Source organism: Triticum aestivum, chromosome 6B, assembly GCF_018294505.1.
Source record: "Triticum aestivum cultivar Chinese Spring chromosome 6B, IWGSC CS RefSeq v2.1, whole genome shotgun sequence".
NCBI lineage: Eukaryota > Viridiplantae > Streptophyta > Magnoliopsida > Poales > Poaceae > Triticum > Triticum aestivum.
Window position 1 is genome coordinate 536,443,749 of NC_057810.1, and position 7,048 is coordinate 536,450,796.

Genomic DNA, 7,048 nt, shown 5'->3' on the forward strand with positions numbered 1-7,048 from the left:
TGCCATGATTTTAATTATTTTCTATCGGAATCACTAAAAATCTGACGTCGGTTTTTTTGGATTTCAAATCGAAACATCCTTGTATCCGTTGGACCGAGCGCACGCGGCTTGCCACATCATCACCACGACGTATTCAATCCATAAAATTGACCGAGGGAACGATGCATAGGTAGACGCTAGTGAGATTTCTGCTAGATTCCTTCCCAATAACGGTTTTCCATTCTACTAAAAATGAAGTGAACAGTGCATTGCAGCCTGGCAATTTATGTAGTGGATTTGCCATGAAAATGTAGTTGACAGTGGCTGGTGAAAATGTAGCGGACGCCAGTTATACATGACATGAACTTTTTGTTTCATTTTTTTTGTAATTTGTTGGTACATGGCAATTTTTAGGCAAAAACAGATCTTATCACGACCATTTTGCCATGTAGCATTGTTGCATCTCATAAGTGTTGGAGAACGTTGCAGAAAATAAAAAAAATTCTACGGTTTCACCAAGATCCATCTATGAGTTCATCTAAGCAACGAGTGATAGGAGTGCATCTACATACCTTTGTAGATCGCGAGCGGAAGCGTTCAAGAGAACGGGGATGATGGAGTCGTACTCGCCGTGATCCAAATCACCGATGACCAAGTGCCGAACGGACAGCACCTCCGCGTTCAACACACGTACGGAGCGGATGACGTCTCCTCCTTCTTGATCCAGCAAGGGGGAAGGAGAGGTTGATGAAGATCCAGCAGCACGACGGTGTGGTGGTGGATGCAGCAGAGTTCCGGCAGAGCTTCACCGAGCTTCTGCGAGAGGGAGAGGTGTAGCAGGGGAGAGGGAGGCGCCAAGACTTCAGGGTGCGGCTTCCCTCCCTCCCTCACTCCTTTATATAGGAACCCAGGGGGGCGCCGGCCCTAGAGATGGGATCTCTAGGGGCGGAGGCGTCCAAGGGGGGTGGAGTGCCCCCCAAGGCAAGTGGAGGCGCCCCCTTCCCTAGGGTTCCCAACCCTAGGCGCAGAGGGGGGCCCGGGGGGTGCACCAGCTCACCAGGGGCTGGTTCCCCTCCCACTTCAGCCCATGGGGCCCTCCGGGATAGGTGGCCCCACCCGGTGGACCCCCGGGACCCTTCCGGTGGTCCCGGTACAATACCGGTGACCCCCGAAACTTTCCCGGTGGCCGAAACTGCACTTCCTATATATAATTCTTTACCTCCGCACCATTCCGGAACTCCTCGTGACGTCCGGGATCTCATCCGGGACTCCAAACAACTTTCGGTTTGCTGCATACTCATATTCATACAACCCTAGCGTCACCGAACCTTAAGTGTGTAGACCCTACGGGTTCGGGAGACACACAGACATGACCGAGACGGCTCTCCGGTCAATAACCAACAGCGGGATCTGGATACCCATGTTGGCTCCCACATGCTCCTCGATGATCTCATCGGATGAACCACGATGTCGAGGATTCAATCAACCCCGTATACAATTCCCTTTGTCAATCGGTACGTTACTTGCCCGAGACTCGATCGTCGGTATCCCAATACCCCGTTCAGTCTCGTTACCGGCAAGTCACTTTACTCGTACCGTAATGCATGATACCGTGACCAGACACTTGGTCACTTTGAGCTCATTATGATGATGCATTACCGAGTGGGCCCAGAGATACCTCTCCGTCATACGGAGTGACAAATCCCAGTCTCGATTCGTGTCAACCCAACAGACACTTTCGGAGATACCTGTAGTGCACCTTTATAGTCACCCAGTTACGTTGTGACGTTTGGTACACCCAAAGCACTTCTACGGTATCCGAGAGTTACACGATCTCATGGTCTAAGGAAAAGATACTTGACATTGGAAAAGCTCTAGCAAAACGAACTACACGATCTTGTGCTATGCTTAGGATTGGGTCTTGTCCATCACATCATTCTCCTAATTATGTGATCCCGTTATCAACGACATCTAATGTCCATAGTCAGGAAACCATGACTATCTGTTGATCAACGAGCTAGTCAACTAGAGGCTCACTAGGGACATATTATGGTCTATGTATTCACACGTGTATTACGATTTCCGGATAATACAATTATAGCATGAATAAAGACAATTATCATGAACAAGGAAATATAATAATAATCCTTTTATTATTGCCTCTAGGGCATATTTCCAACAGTCTCCCACTTGCACTAGAGTCAATAATCTAGTTACATTGTGATGAATCGAACACCCATAGAGTTCTGGTGTCGATCATGTTTTGCTCGCGAGAGAGGTTTAGTCAACGGATCTGCGACATTCAGATCCGTATGTACTTTGCAAATATCTATGTCTCCATCTTGAACATTTTCACGGATGGAGTTGAAACGGCGCTTGATGTGCCTGGTCTTCTTGTGAAACCTGAGCTCCTTGGCAAGGGCAATAGCTCCAGTGTTGTCACAGAAGAGTTTGATCGGCCCCGATGCATTGGGTATGACTCCTAGGTCGGTGATGAACTCCTTCACCCAAATTGCTTCATGCGCTGCCTCCGAGGCTGCCATGTACTCCGCTTCACATGTAGATCCCGCCACGACGCTCTACTTGCAACTGCACCAGCTTACTGCTCCACGATTCAACATATACACGTATCCGGTTTGTGACTTAGAGTCATCCAGATCTGTGTCGAAGCTAGCGTCGACGTAACCCTTTCCGGCGAGCTCTTCGTCACCTCCATAAACGAGAAACATGTCCTTTGTCCTTTTCAGGTACTTCAGGATATTCTTGACCGCTGTCCAGTGTTCCTTGCCGGGATTACTTTGGTACCTTCCTACCAAACTTACGGCAAGGTTTACATCAGGTCTGGTACATAGCATGGCATACATAATAGATCCTATGGCTGAATCATAGGGGATGGCACTCATCTCTTCTTTATCTTTTACCGTGGTCGGGCATTGAGCCGAGCTCAATCTCACACCTTGCAATACAGGCAAGAATCCTTTCTTGGACTGATCCATTTTGAACTTCTTCAAAATCTTATCAAGGTATGTGCTTTGTGAAAGACCTATGAGGCGTCTCGATCTATCCCTATAGATCTTGATGCCTAATATGTAAGCAGCTTCTCCAAGGTCCTTCATTGAAAAACACTTATTCAAGTAGGCCTTAATGCTGTCCAAAAGTTCTATATCATTTCCCATCAAAAGTATGTCATCTACATATAATATGAGAAATGCTACAGAGCTCCCACTCACTTTCTTGTAAACGCAGGCTTCTCCATAAGTCTGCATAAACCCAAACGCTTTGATCATCTCATCAAAGCGAATGTTCCAACTCCGAGATGCTTGCACCAGCCCATAAATGGATCGCTGGAGCTTGCATACTTTGTTAGCATTCTTAGGATCGACAAAACCCTCTGGCTGCATCATATACAGTTCTTCCTTAAGATGTCAGTTAAGGAATGCCGTTTTGACGTCCATCTGCCATATCTCATAATCATAGTATGCGGCAATTGCTAACATGATTCGGACGGACTTCAGCTTCGCTACGGGAGAGAAAGTCTCATCGTAGTCAACCCCTTGAACTTGCCGATAACCCTTAGCGACTAGTCGAGCTTTATAGATGGTAACATTACCATCCGCGTCTGTCTTCTTCTTAAAGATCCATTTGTTTTCTGTCGCTCGCCGATCATCGGGCAAGTCTGTCAAAGTCCATACTTTGTTTTCATACATGGATTCTATCTCGGATTGCATGGCTTCAAGCCATTTGTTGGAATCTGGTCCCGTCATCGCTTCTTCATAGTTCGAAGGTTCACCGTTGTCTAACAACATGATTTCCAGGACAGGGTTGCCATACCACTCTGGTGTGGAACGTGTCCTTGTGGACCTACGAAGTTCAGTAGCAACTTGATCCGAAGTACCTTGATCATCATCATTAATTTCCTCTCTAGTCGGAGCAGGCACCACAGGAACATTTTCCTGAGTTGCACTACTTTCCGGTTCAAGAGGTAGTACTTCATCGAGTTCTACTTTCCTCCCACTTACTTCTTTCGAGAGAAACTCTTTTTCTAGAAAGGATCCATTCTTGGCAACAAAGATCTTGCCCTCGGATCTTAAGTAGAAGGTATACCCAATGGTTTCCTTAAGGTATCCTATGAAGACGCATTTTTCCGACTTGGGTTCGAGCTTTTCAGGTTGAAGTTTCTTGACATAAGCATCATATCCCCAAACTTTTAGAAACGCCAGCTTAGGTTTCTTCCCAAACCATAATTCATACGGTGTCATCTAAACGGATTTAGATGGAGCCCTATTCAAAGTGAATGTAGCTGTCTCTAGAGCGTATCCCCAAAATGATAGCGGTAAATCGGTAAGAGACATCATAGACCGCACCATATCCAATAAAGTGCGATTACGACGTTCGGACACACCGTTACGCTGAGGTGTTCCAGGCGGCGTGAGTTGTGAAATGATTCCACATTCCCTTAAGTGCGTACCAAATTCGTGACTTAAATATTCTCCTCCACGATCTGATCGTAGGAACTTTATCTTTTGGTCACGTTGATTCTCTACCTCATTCTGAAATTCTTTGAATTTTTCAAAGGTCTCAGACTTGTGTTTCATTAAGTAGACATACCCATATCTACTCAAGTCATCAGTGAGAGTGAGAACATAACGATATCCTCCGCGAGCCTCAACGCTCATTGGACCACACACATCAGTATGTATGATTTCCAATAAGTTGGTTGCTCGCTCCATTGTTCCGGAGAACGGAGTCTTGGTCATTTTGCCCATGAGGCATGGTTCACATGTGTCAAATGATTCGTAATCGAGAGACTCTAAAAGTCCATCAGCATGGAGCTTCTTCATGCGCTTGACACCAATGTGACCAAGGCGGCAATGCCACAAGTATGTGGGACTATCGTTATCAACTTTACATCTTTTGGTATTCAAACTATGAATATGTGTAACATTACGTTCGAGATTCATTAAGAATAAACCATTGACCATCGGGGCATGACCATAAAACATATATCTCATATAAATAGAACAACCATTATTCTCGGATTTAAATGAGTAGCCATCTCGTATTAAACGAGATCCAGATACAATGTTCATGCTCAAACTTGGCACTAAATAACAATTATTGAGGTTTAAAACTAATCCCGTGGGTAAATGTAGAGGCAGCGTGCCGACGGCGATCACATCGACCTTGGAACCATTCCCGACGCGCATCGTCACCTCGTCCTTCGCCAGTCTCCGCTTATTCTGCAGCTCCTGCTGTGAGTTACAAATATGAGCAACGGCACCGGTATCAAATACCCAGGAGTTACTACGAGTATTGGTAAGGTACACATCAATTACATGTATATCAAATATACCTTTGGTGTTGCCGGCCTTCTTGTCCGCTAAGTATTTGGGGCAGTTCTGCTTCCAGTGACCCTTCCCTTTGCAATAAAAACACTCAGTCTCAGGCTTGGGTCCACTCTTTGACTTCTTCCTGGCAACTGGCTTACCGGGCGCGGCAACATCCTTGCCGTCCTTCTTGAAGTTCTTCTTGCTCTTGCCCTTCTTGAACTTGGTGGTTTTATTGACCATCAACACTTGATGTTCTTTCTTGATTTCTACCTCTACTGACTTCAGCATTAAAAATACTTCAGGAATAGTTTTCACCATCCCCTGCATATTGTAGTTCATCACAAAGCTCTTGTAGCTCGGTGGGAGCGACTGAAGGATTCTGTCAATGACCGCCTCGTCCGGGAGGTTAATGTCCAGCTGGGACAGGCGGTTGTGCAACCCAGACATTTTGAGTATGTGCTCACTGACAGAACTATTTTCCTCCATCTTACAACTGTAGAACTTGTCGGAGACTTCATATCTCTCGACCCGGGCATGAGCTTGGAAAACCATTTTCAGCTCCTCGAACATCTCATATGCTCCGTGTTGCTCAAAACGCTTTTGGAGCCCCGGTTCTAAGCTGTAAAACATGTCGCACTGAACGAGGGAGTAATCATCAGCACGTGACTGCCAAGCATTCATAACGTCTTGGTTCTCTAGGATGAGTGCTTCACCTAGCGGTCCTTCTAGGAATATGCTTTCTTGGCAGCTATGAGAATAATCCTCAGGTTCCGGACCCAGTCCGTATAGTTGCTTCCATCATCTTTCAGCTTGGTTTTCTCTAGGAACGCGTTGAAGTTCATGTTGACATGAGCGTTGGCCATTTGATCTACAAGACATATTTGCAAAAGTTTTAGACTAAGTTCATGATAATTAAGTTCATCTAATCAAATTATTTAATGAACTCCCACTCAGATTAGACATCCTCTAGTCATCTAAGTGTCACACGATCCGAGTCGACTAGGCCGTGTCCGATCATCAAGTGAGACGGACTAGTCATCATCGGTGAACATCTCCATGTTGATCGTATCTTCCATACGACTCATGTTCGACCTTTCGGTCTCTGTGTTCCGAGGCCATGTCTGTACATGCTAGGCTCGTCAAGTTGACCCGAAGTGTTTTTGCATGTGTAAAACTGTCTTACACCCGTTGTTTGTGAACGTAAGAATCTATCACACCCGATCATCACGTGGTGCTTCGAAACGACGAACTTTAGCAACGGCGCACAGTTAGGGGGAACACTTTCTTGAAATTGTTATAAGGGATCATCTTATTTACTACCGTCGTTCTAAGTAAACAAGATGCATAAACATAATAAACATCACATGCAATTATATAATAGTGACATGATATGGCCAATATCATATAGCTCCATTGATCTCCATCTTCGGGGCTCCATGATCATCTTCGTCACCGGCATGACACCATGATCTCCATCATCATGATCTCCATCATCGTGTCTTCATGAAGTTGTCACGCCAACGACTACTTCTACTTCTATGGCTAACGCGTTTAGCAATAAAGTAAAGTAATTTACATGGCGTTCTTCAATGACACGCAGGTCATACAAAAAATAAAGACAACTCCTATGGCTCCTGCCGGTTGTCATACTCATCGACATGCAAGTCGTGATTCCTATTACAAGACCATGATCTCATACATCACAATATATCATTCATCATTCATCACAACTTTTGGCC